This window comes from Dendrobium catenatum, unplaced genomic scaffold (assembly GCF_001605985.2).
Source record: "Dendrobium catenatum unplaced genomic scaffold, ASM160598v2 fragScaff_scaffold_45, whole genome shotgun sequence".
Lineage (NCBI taxonomy): Eukaryota > Viridiplantae > Streptophyta > Magnoliopsida > Asparagales > Orchidaceae > Dendrobium > Dendrobium catenatum.
Genome location: NW_021318507.1, coordinates 36,376 through 54,799, shown reverse-complemented (window position 1 = coordinate 54,799; position 18,424 = coordinate 36,376). Strand labels below are relative to the sequence as shown.

At 34.6% G+C, this 18,424-nt stretch overlaps 1 long non-coding RNA gene across 4 annotated transcripts; it reads left to right on the top strand.

Moving 5' to 3' along the window:
* Nucleotides 1-504: 504 nt before the first annotated feature.
* On the top strand, nt 505-1,735 carry LOC110092554. 4 transcript variants are annotated; one of them, XR_003700397.1, is made up of 4 exons: nt 505-837; nt 948-1,016; nt 1,166-1,302; nt 1,482-1,735. It is a non-coding gene; the product is annotated as an uncharacterized LOC110092554 (long non-coding RNA). The 4 variants fall into 4 exon arrangements; XR_003700395.1 differs by having other exon boundaries at nt 1,103-1,302; XR_002302596.2 differs by having other exon boundaries at nt 1,103-1,302; nt 1,432-1,735.
* The last annotated feature ends 16,689 nt before the right edge of the window (nt 1,736-18,424 follow it).

Below are 18,424 nucleotides of genomic sequence, written 5' to 3'. Positions count from 1 at the left end.
ACACAACGGTATTGTCGTACTGAGCACTGGTACCAAGCTAAAAAATGACGTAGCGCGTTCTGGTTGATCTCCGGACGCCGTCCGGTGTCCGCACAGAATAATTTTTCGTTTGTGACGGTTGTTGTATTTTATAAAATTTGTCATGGTTATTGTAGAGTAAGCAATTTAACAATTATAATTGCAGAAAGCAACTTTTCATCACTGAAATTTTTGAAATAATAATAATAAAATAGTAGCCAAATGAAATTATTGTTGTTATTTGAAAAACAAAAAGGTTAAGTTTCAAAGAGGTCGTTCAATTCAACTTTCTAATAAAATTTCATAAGGGTTAGGTTTTGTTTGAGATATCTTTCTTACTGTTTTTTAAAACATCTTTTAAGTATAATTTTTTTTTTTATTAAAATTTTGTGTTCTAGAAAATTATTTTTAAAAATGTTAAGAAAACTGTTCTGAATGAAGCCCTAGATGGTTTATTTTTGAAAATTATATATATAGTAGCCAAAATAAGATTTACTAAATTGCTCCTTCAGAAAATTCCAACTTTTAATTTCTATAATTATATAAAACAAAGATAAACCATCTGACCGCTCATGTGTTGCTGATAGAATATCGGACGGTCAAGCATCGTTGATGATTTCCCTGGTGAAAAACTCTCCGTTCGTTTCGTCTTCTTTACTAACCGCCTTATAAAATTTCTACGAAGCCTTTAACCGTCTTTTAGCTTCGCTTCTTCCTTGTCTCTGCTGCTTACGACTCTTCTGCCTGCTTTCTTCGTCTCGCAGGCATCTATTCTGTAGGCGTTCTTCTGTGCTCCACTCCTCAGATTCTTCCCAAAAGGTAGCATTAGATCCTCAGAATAATCCATTTTTATTTTCCTAACTTCGATTCGATCTCTGGTTCCTGGAAAAAACAATGAAATTTTATGTTCTGCACTGTTTTTCTCTCAGGCGGACGCGCTGGCTTTCCTGAATTTCCAAAAGATTGACTTTTTAAGAACAAAGCAGAAGAAAGTAATGGTAAATTGGCTAAACTAATACCCTATCATCAAATACATGCTTATATTAGTTTATCTCGATCTTAATAAATGTTCTACTCGTTCTAGAATGGTCCATTGTTCGTTACCTGATGCTTATATCCATTCATTTCTCTACTTCTGGAACCACAGAAAAAGCTACTATGTATCGTTTTCGAGTGAAAGACGTCAAAGAATTTGCAAGTAGCGAACATTAAATGAGTGTGGCAGCAAATATGATCTACCAGCACTTGTAACTATCGAAAAATGCTTCATTTCTGAATTTAATGGTATGTAGTTTTTAGTTTTTTACTATATTTTATTCAATAAAGTAGAACTTTGGCGTCGATAATTTCATCTCTTCCCACGCTTTTAAAATTAAGATCATCTCCAACTGAATTGAATGCGGTGGTATACAGTCCATCATTTGCTCCATTCAAACGCTGAATCGTAAACCAAAAATAAGCAGTTGAACAGCGAGATAGCAATATTGGCATCGTACAGTTCAGCTACGCCAATTTTTTGTGTTAGAGGATTTGCAGAAGAAACGCACGAAAGACAACCGATTACCTTCGCAGCGAGATGAAGAAGCACGAAATGGACTTCCATTGGAGATGAATTACTGCATTTTGAAGTTTTACTGTATTTTGAAGCGGAAAATGAGTTTTTCAGTTGCTGATGTCTTAAGGTTTTGTTTTGGACAGTTTCCTAACTATTTTTTTAAATAACTTTATAGTAAAAAAAAATTTGAACTAGAAAATTTTATACTAAAAAGCTGTTGTATGAAGCATTAAGAAAGTTGTCCTAAACAAAACCTAAGTAAAAGAAAAAAAGATTTTGTTGCTTTGATAAGATGAGGATTTTGGCTTGCTATTTGATGATTTTGATAGAGGTATCAGTTTGAATTATCTTTTTAATTTAAAGTGTGTTGAGCTTTCATGCTATATTAAAGGCAAAATTTTCAGCTTCCACACATTATCTTCACAAAAAGTTTTTTTTGGCGAATGAACATATTTCTTATGATGTTGTCAAATTTCAAATCATTTCTTATTATGCAAATAGCGATTGTTCTTTTTTATCTGGAGTTGGTGCTTGTACTATTTATTATTAGGAGCTGAGTTGAAAAATGTAGCTAATAATGATTTCTGAATGACTTTAAATTGGCTAAGAAATTGATTGTTGTTAAGGATGATGATGATGATTATGATCTTTAATTAATCCTTAGAATGATTGATGCCATTGTGAGTATGAGGATGTGGATCAGAATTACTCTCAATTTTTTTCATGATGGAGTTCTATATTTTAGTATAATTTCGAGAAAGTCTCTTTTGCTGATGTTATAGCTTTGGCTTTATCATCATCATGTATTAGATTTTATATTGCTTACCAATAATATTTCATTTTCTGAAGAACAATGTAATCAGAAAGGATTTATGATGACTTGTAAGATTTTTAATAAATTTATGAGATAATTAGATGAAGTATGTCAAATAAAAATTCTGTTGTGCAAATATTAATCATGATTTAATTAAAGGTTTAATTAAATTTATTAGAATATCATAGCTAAACTAAGTTGGCTTTGTTATGTGTGGAATTTGATTTTGTTGATCAATCGGGTTCTTCTATTGTCTCTGACCTCAAAGCTATTTTGTACAACCCCTTGTTTGGATTGCAACAAATTTTTTTTCCCACACAACGCCTCGATGCTGTGTACCCGAGCGCTCCAGCGCTGAACGATAGAGAGTAGAGCACTGCAACGACCAAGATATGGCACCACAACAGTTCAAGATAGAGGTTTGAGTGTAGTAGCGCTACGAGATGACTAGATAGTTTTCTTTCTAGTTTTTTGAAGGGTTGCGTCCCTTGGAGTTATTTTACTTGACTTTCTCTTGAAATTTTTGTTAGGGCAAGTTTGAGAACAATGCATGTGAGAAGAGAAGCAAAGAGGGAGAGAGAGAGAGAGTGATGTAGAACAGGAGGAGGGTAATTAAAAAAAAATTAAAGAGCTAAAATTTCATCTCATATTTTCCTTAATTAATGGATTTGAATTTGAAATTCAAATACGAAAAAAGAGGAAGGGAAGAGAGGAATTAATTATCTCTTTAATTGGGGCCTTTAATTAGTAAGGAAATAATTAAGATAGAGGGGACAGAGAGGGGCCGGCCTAACGAGGAGGGAAAGGAAAGGTGTCTACATACAATGTATGTGGATCCATGCATTAATGGGAGATTGGAGAGTTAAATATGAAATAATTTCAGATTTAATATGATTGAAGGATTTCCTAAAATAGATGTATGTTATTTTGGAAAGAATTTAAAATTCAAATACAATTGAATTTGAATTCGAAAACTTTTCAAATAAAATAGGAGCTAATTTAGGAAAGTAATGATAGTGAAATAAAATTGGAATTAAGGGATTAATTAATCAATCAATTTCAGAATTGATTAATTAATTGAATGAAATAGGTTACCAAAAATAAAATAATTAATGACGATGGATTTGAAATTCAAATTAGATTCATTTGAATTTAAAATCTTTTCAAATTAATGACAACTTAAATAAGGAAAGAGGGGCTTTTTTTTTTGAGGGAGGTGGGGCTAGGGAAGGAGGTGGCCGGCAGTTTTGTGGAAGAGGAGGTCTTTATGAGAGAATTGGCCGGTGGAAAGGGAGGAGGAGAAAAGGATTTAGGGAAATAAGGATACAACGGCAAGCCTGAACACATCCTGTAGCTGACGGGTATTACGTTGCCCTTCTCCAAGGGACTTCAAGCCACGAGCTCGTACACATCCTGTAGCTGGTGGAAGCTTTGAATTCCTCCCATAGGAATCTCACCCAAGGTTCTTCCCAAAGAACACAAGTGCAAACACAAAATTTTATTAATCATTCATCATTGATCTCAAACAAGAGCAAGAACCTCTATATATAGGCCTTAAAAGAAATAAAAATACAATTTTGCCCCTTGGGCTTACATAAGACAAGAGTCTTAAGTAAGGGTAAAAATGGAAAATGCATAATTAAAATAAAAATTACAAATAAAATTTAAGATAACGTAGGACGATCACGGCCGTTGATCTTTAACTCCTCTTCGGATAGGCATGAACGGTTGGAGGTCCGCATCATTCTCCCGGGGTGGAAAAAAGCTAGACTCTGTCGAGTTCGCACCCTGGGTAACCATGCTCTGATACTAAACTGATGTGAAACATATGCAAAGAAACAAGAACTGCTTGGGATTTTAATATAAGATTATTAAAACTCTGCTAATTATAAATTTAGTTTTTACCCAAGTTAGGTTCTCAGAGTTATCAACTAGAGACCAAGCAAGGCTTGCAGTTACAATTAGATTAACGGGACAATATCAAATTAACAACATATAAATAGAGAGCAATGTTATGGAGAGAAACAATAATCCACGGTTAACAAACAGAACTCTACACCTTGGGTCTCTCACTCACGCTCTTGACGGTAGGGCTTTAACGGAGGAAGATTGAAAGCAAACCGAGCAACGCCGTTAGTAGACAAATTGTGCCCAAGGTATAGTCCATGGGAGAAGTAGCCAACGTCGGGAAATCCATGGGATAACTAGTGAGCATCCAATGTCCGGGAGGAATATTCTCCTCGATGGAAGGTACTAACGTAAAAGGATGTGCTTCAAGTAATCCTCCATAGAAGAGTCCACGTCGAAGAACGGAGATTCAAGGATGTTAGTTCGTCCTTGATCATCAATTAAGGAACCATGGTCGACTTCAGGATCGGCCATGCACCAACGACGAGGATGGGAGGAGAGGTTGTCGTCTTCTTCTCTTGGCGTCGAGTATCATGAACCAACTAAGGTTTACCAAGAGAGGGAATGCAAGAGAGAATGGGCGGCCAAGGTGGGGAGAAGGGGCGGGGCGGTTTGAGCTAGGCGGGGCTTGGTCTGAGTATTAGAAATCTGAAATTAAATTTCAAGTTAAGTGGATTTGGAGGGAAATTAATTTGAAATTCAAATCAATCCCATAAAGAGGGGGGGGGGGTTATGAGGGAATAAGGGGATTTAATTGTGGGTAATTAATGAGATAGGAGAGAGAGGGATGGATTTGGGAAGAGGAGCTAGAAGATGAATTGGGTGGAGGAAGTTGAGCCACCGGTAGTGGGGAGGTTGGAAGGGGTGGTGGATGGAGTGGGAGAGAAAAGAGATGAAATAAAATTACAAATAAAATAAAAGTAAACTAATGAACTCACAAAGAGATCGTAAAACCACGAACATTGGACTCCTCCAAAGATTGACGGGTATTGCTTTCACCCATCTAGGGTCTCTCCTCTTATGAACTCACTTAGAGATCAAGCAAAGAAAAATAAGATTTCATTTCAAAACTCATCATCCAGTACAACGCATGAGGCCTCCTATAAATGGGCCAAAATGAAACAAAAACTAAAAGACATAAATGCCCTCAGGGCTACAATATCAAATGACCACCCATAAGGGTAAAATTGTAAAAACTGAAAAATAAAATAAACGACAACATAAAATGACTCAAAATATAAGCTCCTGATCGTGATTGTCGATCTTCGATGTCTCTGATGGTACACGTGTCGAAATCTCTGACGATGTCCTTATTAGAGAGAGAAGCTAGAGAGATCTATACTTATTTCTCCTAAATTTAATAGTGGAATTCTTTGTGTGGTATAGTTCTGTGATTTTTTTCTCTATTTTTCAGTTTTTACGTATTAAATCCTGGTGTCCTTTACTCTTATGCTGCTTTTACTTTCTTGCTTGTTTTGTCATTGTAGTGTTTACTCCTCATCTCTTCCCCAACAGTTGGGGATTAGGAATGTTTAAGGTTGGGTCGTAGCTGGCTATTATGGATTTAAGCCTCAAGTCAATCTAATTAGGTATGAAGACTAAAGTCAAGTTTGATTATGCTGGCTAGTAATGTGCTATGTTTGCTATTTAATTTATGTTGTGTTGCCTTATGTTGTATTAGAAAGTCGTTTTAAAAAAGCAGTAAAAAAAGTGACTCAAACGAAGTCGAAATTAATCTACTTCTATGCAAGCCGAAAGCTGTTTATTTTAAGTATTATTGTCTGTTTAGTTATATAAAGTTAAGTAAAACAATGAGAAGATATATATATATATTGAATTGTTGATTATTGTGGCTGCAACCACATCAATAATAGGAAAAATGCAAATGAGAAGTCACAATTGAAGCAGACCTCTCATGAAGAACTAATTCATATAGTCCAACAAAGGAGATCAGATTAGTTTATCAATAAATCAATCACCAAAAACTATCACTATATGAAATAGATGCAGTTTTTTGCAATATATTAATCATCTAAAAAATAGAATTGAATACATTCTATACATCTACAGCTACTGTATAACAATCCAAAAACAAGTTAGACCTCGTTTGGAATAATTTTTTTACTGCTTCTTAAAACAAATTTTCAGTAAAAAACTTGAATTTTTTATAGTGAAAAATTGCTTTAAGGAAAAGTAAGATACTAAAAAAACTGTTTTAAGAAACAGTAAGAAAATTTTCCCAAATGAAGCCATAATGAATCAATCTATCTCATAGATTAAAGTTGATCAAATACGATTAGTTTTCTGTAAAATTTACGTTGTCTTTCTCTCCAATATCTAAAACATGGTCAGGCTTCAAAGGTGAGAATCAGAAGTTCATTAACTAATGAAAGAATGCATCAGCAACGTGTAGAGAGTGATATTTCAGTATATTCCATTTGAATAAAAGTTTAATTACCAAAATAATGGAGTGGATATTGAGGACAATTCATTTTTATCTCAGAGATGAAAGGAGTGAGGGTGACCAATAAGAGTGATAGGCAGGGATGATGGTCGACAAATAGCTAGGATCATGGGCGAAAATCGCATGACTTAGTCAAAAATTGGCGACGAAAAGGATTTTGGGCAAAGAGCTTGATTTTGATCTAACTAGGAAAGTCAAAGATGTTTGATTTAGAGAAATTATTTCGTGCAGAGTCCGAACAGGAAAGATGCGTCCGGACGGTGAGTGTACACAGCGTACAATTTTTGTACACAATTTGGTTTAAACTGTGCACACTCTATGTACATCTTTCCCGTCCGGACTCCGCAGGGAATAATTTCTTTTTGATTTAACACCAGTAAATAGCAGTGATTTCAGACTTACCCAACAACCCACCTGGCTATGTTGATTTTCTCTTGCTACTTACCTGCTGTGCTATATATTATTTAATGGATTGAAAGAAACAATAGAAAATTTGGCCATAATGCAAAATTAAAAAAGCTGTTAATAGGTTCATAGTCCTTTTTATGAGGCTCCAATATTTTAGTAGTTTAACTATTTTTTATGATCTTTTGTTCTTTTATTTTGTCTTGCCTTCATTATTTGGCCAAAATTTTCATTGCTGATTCTTCAGTGTATTTATGCTTCTCCTAATGACTTTCATTGTAAAATTTCATCACCTTGAATTTTGAAAGAATTTTTATTTATTTATTTATTTATCTAATTGTAATATTTTAGGATTCAATCATTTTTTGAGATCAAAGTAGAAGTTGATTTTTTTTTTACATTATTTTTTGCATGTTGAACACATAAAAAACTCTTTGCATGAACTTTTTTTATATAAAAATTTATCATTTCATAAAGTATTAAAATAAAATCTTGTGATTTTGTTGAATATTTTCTTTTGTTAGTTATAGAATTTGAGAATTGCACACTTATAAAAATTGTTTTATTTTAATATTGTAGTTGTTGTGTAGATTATCTAAAAAATATTTCAAAAATTTTCAAAGCATTTGTTTCTACCTATTAAATAATAGTGGACACAATTGAGTGAGCTTTTTTGCATTCTTAGTGTTGATAGAAAAAGAAATCCTAAATCTATGTATTCCTATTATTTCTAATTTTAAATGGCGTTTTGTTCTTTTTTTTTTAAAAAAAAATTCTAACAGTCAATTGAACAATATATAAAGGATTCCTTTTATTATTTGATAATTTTTTGACATCTTAATGCTTTCATGATCTCCAAATTGAGTGTACAATTTTAAGCTCATTAATACATCATTGAGGTACTCATTTTGATTATAAGCATACAAAATTCAAAGAATATTTCATCCCTAAAATGACATCAAAAATTTCCCAATTATTACTTATAAGTGCTTCATTTAGGCCTACTTTGAATTTAGATGTTCTTGATATTGCAGTGTTCATTTAACTTAATTACACTATCTTATCAAAATATTTGTTAAAATATAAAATAAAACTCAAATCATCTTATAATAAAATTTTAAGAATTTAGCAAAAATATTTAGATGATTAAAATTCATGTTTAATCACTAATACATCATTATAAAATTATCTTGTCGGGCACGAATCTCGAGGCCAAAAATCAAGTTGGAAAATTCAAAAATTAAATCCGAGAGCACATGAATTCCGATTTCAGTGAACTTGCAATCAAACGGAGCGTCTCGGAAATACGAACCCAACGACACCAAATTCAACTCAATCTGAGCCCAAATCGAGCAACCGAAGCTATGTTGGAAAGTTCGTACCTCAATTTGAGTTGCCAAACGGTCTCCGATTTTGACGAACTTATAGTCGAATCAAGCGGCTCGACGAGACGAATCCAACGAGCCCAAGATTATCAAATTCTGACATTATTAAGACCTTCAAATGTCTGACGAACGGTGTACGATCAAAGGATTCAATATCAGCCGTCCATTCGACCACTCCTTATTTGCCCTTGATCTTACGCCTATTTATGAGCTATGCCACTCCAAAAAAACTGTAAATAGAGCTCTCATTCCTCATAAGTGGGGAGTCAAGCATGAAGAAGCAAGAAGAAGAGGAGGAGGAGGAGAATCAGCTCCTTCTCGAGAATCAGCTCCTCCTCGACCAACGTCGGAGATCTTTCAGCCGCCTGAATACGCTGGAATTCTGCATGACATTCGGGAGACGCCGGAATTCTGCCAAAGTTTGTTTCAATTCAGAAGAAACTCATTGTAATTTGACCGTCCTAACTTGTGGGACGAATCAGCCTTTTGTATCTCAAACGACACTAGTGGAACTTTTCAACTAAGCGCGGCCCCGTGGGTTCCTCTTTTCAGGGTTTTCCACGTAAAAATCCTGGTGTTCATTTTCCTTTCCTGTTTGTGTGCTGAATATTCGTATAACGCTCGGACGGAGATTTACTAACTCTATCGCCGTGTATATTCTAGCCCGCAACAATCACAAATCTTTTCTAGTCATATAAATTTTCCAAAAACTAAAAAAGAAAAGGATTGCTCGGCAAGTTTGAGGATGCTTAGTCCAAGTTACTTCATAGATCACCTTTTGACTTTTAAGCCTCTAAGTTATGAAGGATAAGGCTTCGTTTAGTTCTTGATTCTTAAAATATTTTTTTAGTATAAAAATTTAATTTTTGAACTAAAAAATTCTATTAAAATACAATAAAAAAGCTGTTTCAAACGAAGCCTAAGGCCTCATTTGGGATAACTTTCTTACTACTTTATAAAACAGCCTTCTAGTACAAAAATTTCAAATTAAAAAAAAAATTATGCTAAAAAGATGCTTTATAAAGCATTAAGAAAGATGTCCCAAATTAAGCCCAAATTAGGCTCTATAAATAAAATAATATAATCATAAAGAACCATTTATAGTTCTTAAAAAGGAAAAAAAATACAATCATAGGTGAATAATATTAAAAAAAATCAAGCTTCATCCCACCAATGAAGAAATAAGCCCTATTCAAAACCCAATTAATCTAATCCATCATAATTAAAAACTTTAATGCACCTATTTAATTAAGGCTTCCTTCCCAAGTTTTGGAGGAAGAAAATTCAAATGCTTTGTATTTAATAACACTTAGCTATCATCTCAGTATTTGAATTTACCAAGTGGTAGCTTTTATATGTTTCATTCGTTTTCAATATTCCTTTTTTTTCTTTAAACTTTATAAATGGGCCCCATGAGGCCAATTATATAAAGAGAAAGATGAGGAGAGCAGCTTCTATTTGAAGTTGCCACGCGGCATGCAAATGGTTTGTCTGTTCTTTGTTGATGTGGACCCTAACATGATATTCTTTGATATTATGAAGTAAGATGATTTTTTATTCAGATAAATTATTTTATTGACTTCACAACTTATATGATATGTCCTAAAATATCTTAGGTTTTATTTATGACAAATTTTTTTATTTTTTTCAAGTTTAATATATATATAGTTTTTAAATTAATAATAAAAAAATATCATTTAACGACTTTCATAATACTTATTAATATTAAAAATTATTTTAAAAAGTAGTAAGAAAACCGTCTCAAATAAAGTCTTCGAGTAATCATTTCATATATATTTATTATTATTTTTTTAGAATGAAGAGGAATAAATTATTAAATATGTGATTTGAATTCATAAGTTAAAAACAATCTTAATTATTGCACATTAATTTTTCGCGCAAATGAATTAATTTAGGTAGAATTTTCTTAACATTATATATGGAAAACTTTGGAGAAGGAAATTTATTTGTCGAGTAAAAAATTTTTTGTTATATAAATTACAGTCATAAAATAAATTTATAACATGATTAATAATATAATGAATCTATTACAATTATATTAATAAGTATTAATGAGTTCTTAGATTAATAATAAATATTAAAAGCTAATAAGAAACTTATAGGTTCTTAATTTGAGTCATGTATTTTTATAAATAGTTTTCATTGGGAGCTATTAGGGCACGAAAAATTTATATGAATAGTCTCTCTAAATATGGTACTCCTCTTTGTTGTTCCCCTTTTTTCTAAGAGCATCTTCAAAATGTATTAATATATCAAATAGTAATTCATTTTCAGTTGAATTCTATTTCTAATAAAAAAGAATATTTTGTGTATATTCTTTTTTCATCTCTGGTTTTTTATAGTTATGTTCACCTCACAAAAAAATGAATTTCTGAATAGAGGGACGTCAATATTAGCATTGCACTATTCATGGCCGAGATAAAATGCCAAAATTCGTTTACATTTTGCGTTCCGGTGGACGCTTGCCTTCGATAACTTAAAATTGAATTAATTAGGTTAGATTTGATGCAAACCCATTTAAGTTGTTGTGATTCATGTTGATCCAACGTTACATCAAAGGATTTCCACTAAAGGGGAATCCTAGAGGTGACTTTTGCACTAAAGTAGAAAACCCTAGATTCTAAAAGAGCCATAAAAAAGATCGACCTCACCAAAAGTGGATTAATTATTTTGTGCGAAGCCGAACGCTGTTCGAAGATCAATAAGAACGTGCCACGTAACTCATGTGCTCGGTACCGTTGATGTGGCGTATTCTGATTGGTCTCTGAATGATGTTCTAAATCCAATCTTGACACATAATAATATCTCCTCAAAACATTCATTTCACTTTAAAAAGTAGACGCAACATCATCCTGATTGCTTCTACGATCCTGTTAAGGCATTCTTCACTCCTTGCTTCTACGATCCCTGTTAGGCCTTCTACGTTGTAGTTGTTTGAAATTATTATGGATAATTAATCTTACAAGTTTAAGATTAAAAAACTATAATTTTTTTTTCATTTGTTGTTCTATTTAATTTACTTGGTGCGAAAGAAACAAAAAAAAAATGGGCATCAAATGCTTAGCCAGTCAAACACACTGAAAAAAAATAAAAATAAAAAAAGAGACAATTAGCCTTAATATACATAAATGAAAGAATTATGAGGAAACCAATAGGCTATTTTCTATGACTTGGCTTCCGGTGGGGTTTATTTCATTTTTTTTTTTTGCTGGCCAATGATGGATATCACCTCACCAACACTGTTGTTGCGGGGGAATTATTGCGTCCAGTCGCTGGATGTCCGGACATCCAATCCGGTGATGCCACGTCACCCAAATACACTGGGTCTTGGTGTATTTGGGTGATGTGGCGACTTCGGATTGGTGTCCGGACGAATCCGGACACCGTACACAATAAATTGCCGTTGTTGCTGCCTGTTGAACTCATTGGATGGTCTTATTATTATTATTATTATTATTATTACATACAAATCAAATTTTTTAACACTTGAATTAGACTTTTTTGGAACAACTTTTTATTACTTTCTAAAATAATTTTTATGTATTTAATTTTATTAAAAGCAACAAAAAAAATAATGATAAATAGTCTTTCCAAACAAAGCCTTAGATTTAGTTTGACATAGCTTTCTTATAGCTTTCTAAAGTGATTTAAAAAGCAGTAAGAAAGTTGTCTTAAAACAGACTTCGTTTGGGACAACTCTCTTACAGCTTCTTAAAACAACTTTGTAGTATAAATCAATAAGAAATATGCTCTAAATTAAATCTTAGGCTTCTTTTTGGATGACTTTCTTAAAATAGTTTTTAATAAAAAATCAAAATTGTGTAGTAAAATTTTCTTTAAGGAACAATAAAAAAGCCATCCAAAATAAAACTTAGGCTTCGTTTGGGATAACTTTCTTGCTACTTCTTGAAGCGGCTTTTTAGTACAAAATTTTTTAATTTTTGTACTAAAAAACCGCTTCAAAAAGCAGGAAGGAAGCTGTCCCAAGCAAAACTTTAGTCACTAAATGAACGGGATTATTCAAATTCCTATTGACAGAAATTTTTATATAGATCAATCGCAGCTTGTTTGTCAAATATATGGGAAAACAATTACAGCATTGGCATTTGAAAAATCAATGGCTTATATTGTTGATAATGAAGATCAATTCAATTGGATTAAATATGCTCATCTAACACCTAAAAAGAAATTATTCTGTTGGCGATTACAGATGAATGCGTTGCCTACTAATGCATGGCTTTTATTGCTTGGGCCTATGCAATAATGGGATAACAATAAAAATAAGCCCATAAATATCTTCTCAATGGATCATCCCTTCGGTTCATTAATGGGCCGAGATGCTAAATTCCAAAAAAAAATTAGAACTTACTCTAATAATTGGATCGATTAAATTTAAAGTATCATCCCCTTCAACTTCAAAAAAAATTATTGACAAGAATTCAAATATTATTTATTATAAAATTTCAAAAAATGATATGTTTCAATTGATGAGCATAATATTATCTACATATTTATAAGGGCAAAAGGGATTTAAAATCAAAATAAAATGAAAATGGACTGTTTTTATTTTTAAAATAATGCTAAACCTGACCGTTTTGTTTAGAAAATTAGGTTTTATTAACGAGATAAAAAAATATTACGCACATTTTGATTAATTATTATGTAGTTTAATACAAGTTCAGCGTGAACAAGAAGTTATGTAAATAAATATTAAAAAATTACATAAAAAAATTACCAGTTTTATTTTGTTCTCAATTCTAGAGAGAAGGAAACAAATAGGTAAAAATAGAATGCAATGGAAACTAAAATGACAGCATGATTTAACACGGAAAAATTAGAAATCGGAAAAAATAACATAGAGTTACTCCACATTAAAAAATTCACTATGAAAATTAGAATAAATAAGTATAGATTCCTACTCTCTCTCTCTCTCTCTCTCTCTCTCTCTCTCTCTCGTACACACATGCATATTGCTTCTCTTCTCACTTACAATGTTCACACACATTAAACAAAAGATGAGAGCTTCTATATACCACCAAGGGACGCCACACTTGAGAAAAATAAGAAACATAATTGTTCAGTCCCCCTCAAAGCACTGCGGTACCAATTTGAGCTTTACGACGCTCAACACTTTTCCTCAAATCCACCGAACAGTACTGCAGCGTTGAATTTAGTGTGCTGCAGCGCTCCGCTCTCTGTCTTTAACTAAAGGAAAGTCGGCAATTTACGACAGACTTTACAGCAATTTTTTTTTTGTTAAAATGACAACGGATTTGCGACGAAAATTTTTTGAAGATTCTTTTGCGTCTGATTTGCAGCGGTATTTTCTTAGCTACTTTTTGGCGTAAATGGATGTCTTCAATCCGCCGCAAGCTAGGATATAATCTAATTAAAAAAAAAACTTTCTATTGTGTTTTGTCTCCTAGGCCAAGCAAAGAAGGAAGTTGTTTAAACAATATTGTAGGTTTGAATCCAAGGCAGGCCGGTCAGGCGCTTGGGCTAGGCAGTAGACAATCAATCATGAGCTCGATTTGGTCGGAGAAGAGAGGGTTAATTTTGATTCTATCGCTGACATTTGGTCTACCCAAGAAACAACATTTTAATCCTCAAATAGATCAAAAGTTATTCAATTAAAGAACTCTCTTCACAACATCTCACTCAAGAATCAAATCATTACTCAATACTTGTCCGTAATCAAGGTTATGGTTGATCAGATCTCTGCCTCGGATTCGTCCGTTGACACTGAGGATGTGATTCTTTACATCCTCAACTGACTCCCACCCTCCTACCAATCGTTTAAAACGGCTATACGCACCATGCTGACTCCCATCTCTCTCGATCAATTGTACTCCTTATTAATCAGTGAGGAAATCAATTTGGCCTCCGACACCGCTCGCTCCACTTCTCATCCGGACTCCAACACCGCATTGTTTGCGACCAGAGGAAGGGGTCGCAAGTTTCGTGGAAGATACTTGCAATTACACAACAATGCCACTCGACCATCTCATAATTCTACTGTCATCTATCAAATATGCTCCAAGAAGGGGCATTCGCCTCCAAGCTGCTGGCACAGGATGGACGCGAACTACACACCCACCCCCGCGACGCCTCAGAACAAAGCTCTGGTTGCCGGAACAGACATCAACTACTCCAGCTGGTATCTTGATTTCGGGTCGACATCTCATCTAACAAACTCGTTAGACAACATGTCCATCTCCACTCCTTATCAAGGCTCCAATAACATCACCATTGGCGACGGGAGAATGGTTAGCATAACCAATTCTGGTACAAGCTTGTTACCTACTCCCTCTCGTAAGCTCTCTTTACAACAAAATTTTCAAACTCCATCTTTATACTATAACTTATTGTCTATATCTAAACTAACGAAAGACAATAATATTTCTATAACATTTGATCCCACGGGTTTCTTGTTGAAGTACATGAAGACTCATCAAGTGTTGCTTCAAGGACCATGTGACAAACACCTCTACCCCATTCAGTTTCAGCAACCTCAACAAATTCAGCATTCACAACTACCACATCTCGACTTCCTCCTAGCACAATCGTCTTGGTCATCCCAATGATCGCGCTCTCTCTATTTTAGCTAAATGTAATCCAAATATGGACATTCATATTAGTTTTTTTTCTTTTTTTCTTGTAAGGAATCTAAAGGACACAAACTTGTGTTTGATAACTCTACCACACGTCATAAATATGTCCTCTCTCTTTTTCATTCTTATGTCTGGGGTCCAACACCCGTGATGTCTGTTCAAGACTTTAGATATTACGTTCTTTTCGTTGATGATTTTTCTCGCTTTACCTAGATTTTTTCAATGCATAACAAATCTGAGGTTTTTAAAAAAATGTTGAAAAATACACATCGCAGCACATCAAAATTATGAGAACTGATGGTGGCACTGAATTTCTAATTCATAACTTCACTCAATTCTTGCTTGATCAGCGTATCACTCATCAAGTATCTTGCCCCTATACTCCTTAGCATAATGGAGTCGCATAACGCAAGCACAGACATATCATAGAAACCACCAGGTCTCTTCTCAAGACGGCTTCGGTTCCATACAAGCACTAGTCGAATGATGTTCTCACTTCCGTATATCTTATTAATCGCATGCCTTCAACCATCAACAAAAATATCTCACCTTTCGAGTTATGGTACAAAGTTAAACCTGAATACAAACATCTTCGAACATTCGGATGTGCGTGTTTTCCGTTATTACCACCGCAATAGCACCACAAATTTCAATCCAAAGCGAAAGCCTGTGTGTTTCTTGGCTATTCATATACTTACAAAGGATATAAGTGTTTCGATACGTCCACCAACAAAATCACTCTCTCAAGACATACCACGTTTGATGAATTTTTTTCCCTTTAGCACATCTGAACAAGTCTCCACGGACAAGCCCAATGAATCGTCTCCTCTATTCCTTACACCCATTTCCATCACGACTGCGTCTCAGAAGCACAACCCGAACGAAACATCTCCTATTTCTCAAACTTCCAATCTCCAGTCTCTCAATTCTCACCCATCTCAGGCTAACCCAACGGAACAATCCATTCAATCTCCCAGCACTTCCCATATCGTGCCTTCTCACCCCATGGTCTCCAGAGCCAAGACGGGCTCTCTAAAATCTGTAGTTTGCCTAAACCTCTTACACTTTCAATCCTCTCTTAACTCCGATGAATCCCCCACCACGTACGCTGAAGCTATCAAATATCCTGAATGCCGCTCCGCCATGGCCAATGAATTCTTAGCTCTCCAACAACAAGGAACCTGAAATTTGGTCGAGCCTCCTACCAGCTCGTCGATCCTAGGCTGCAAGTGGACATACAAAACCAAACTTCATGCCGATGGATCGATTGCCAAATATAAAGCGCGTCTGGTGGCCCAAGGCAATCATCAAGAATTTGGTTTGGATTATACTAAGACGTTCAGTCCGGTAGCTAAATTACCAACTATAATAATTCTACTTATTGTTGCTCTTTACAATAACTGGCAGGTTAATCAGCTTGACGTGGCAAACACTTTCCTTAATGGCAAACTATCGGAAACGATATACATGTCTTAGCCAAAAGGGTTCGAAGATCCAAACTATCCAACTCACGTCTGTCATCTTCACAAGGCCATCTACGGCCTAAAACAAGCTCCAACACAATGATACAACATATTCACAGAGTATCTTGTGTATATTAGATTCGTTCACAGCAAAGTCGATCTGTCACTCCTCATATTTCGTCAACAACAAAGTCATATTTTTCTTCTTATATACGTGGATGACATTCTCATAATGGGCAACAATCAGGACATCATCTCTTCAGTCCCCACCAAGCTTGGTACAACCTTCTCTATGAAACATATGGGCCCAATTTATGATTTTCTTGGCATAAAGTTTGACAAATACAAAGGTATGTATTTTCAATCCCAAAGGAAATATGCTCTAACACTACACCAAGCTGAACTTTCACAATGCAATCATCTATCCTACCCGACATGTATTAAAGTTCCCAATACTTTCTCACAAGTTGCATTTTTTTTTCCATCTACCGTCTCATACCCATCAGTACAGTCGACCAAGTTGCATTTTTTTTTCCAAAGCTCTCTCTACACCTAGGTTCAACAAACTACGACTCCAACTAACGATCTCTCAAGACCCATCAATTTGCAGGGGTGTATTAGTACACAAAAAATAGTAAATAATGTATTCTCCTTACTGCTTACGTGGCAGTCTGGCATTGGATCGCTTGTAACAAATACCACTTCCTATGTCTTTATATACTTGTATATACATCTGATTTAAGAGAGCTTATATTTTCCATTTACGATTCTCTCTCTCTCCCTCTACTTCTTGTTCTTTCATGTCTCCGTATTTTCGTTTCTTCATATTTGAATGCATGTGGTGACTCCATCACTTGGCGAATTATAAAAGATGGCGCCAAGGCTCTCCGTCCTACTCTCAGGTGGTGAATCAATAATGGTATCTCTGTCCATTTGACTCAGGATGTTTGGACTTTGGATTGTAGATAGAGTGTTAATTCATTGGCCTATGTTCGATGTCTTCAATAGTTTGGAGAGAAAATCTATCGTTGCCTTAGCATTCGAAACTTGCTACAAGGATCCTAGTCACCCCTTCTATTGGATTGCAAAGCTCCACCTGCACCTGAGGGAGAAACATTACTGCTCACTATGCTAAGCTTCATGAGTGCCTGTTGATACTCAGCAAATGAGTATTCATATTCGCATTTTTCAGTCTTTGATGAAATTATTTTTTGCAGACGTCAAACATCAATCAAAGACCAACCAAAATGTATCATGTTGCCCCTTGCTCAGTATCTGACTCGGTATTGCTCCATACCGCAGCTCGGTACTGCTGACATGGCACATTCTAGTTGTTCTCCGAACGATAAACTACATTCAGCTTCCGCACAGAATAATTTCTCGGTTAGCTGGAGAAAGCGATAAAGTGAAACCTAGCCATGGGTCGTATGTATTATTTTGTTGTTAGCAAGTGTGTTGGGCTCGAAATGTTTTCAAGCATGGACAATTATTGGTCTCCAACTACTCTTGCTACTACTGTTCTTGCTACTTTGCACCCTCATAGATTAACAATTCTGGAGCACTGGGACTCCCAACAAACCTCCAAATTGGATCAAGGTCAACACTCACATCTCCCTCGCTCTTTCGGGCTGTGTTGGGATTGGTGAGGCTAGTAGAGATGATAAAGGTCAATTGGTGATGGCCATGGGCAAACAATATAAGAGCTTCATTTTTTATTTTTTAAATGCAAATATAAGTTTCAAGAAGAGAACATTATTATACAATAACATGGATGCAAAAA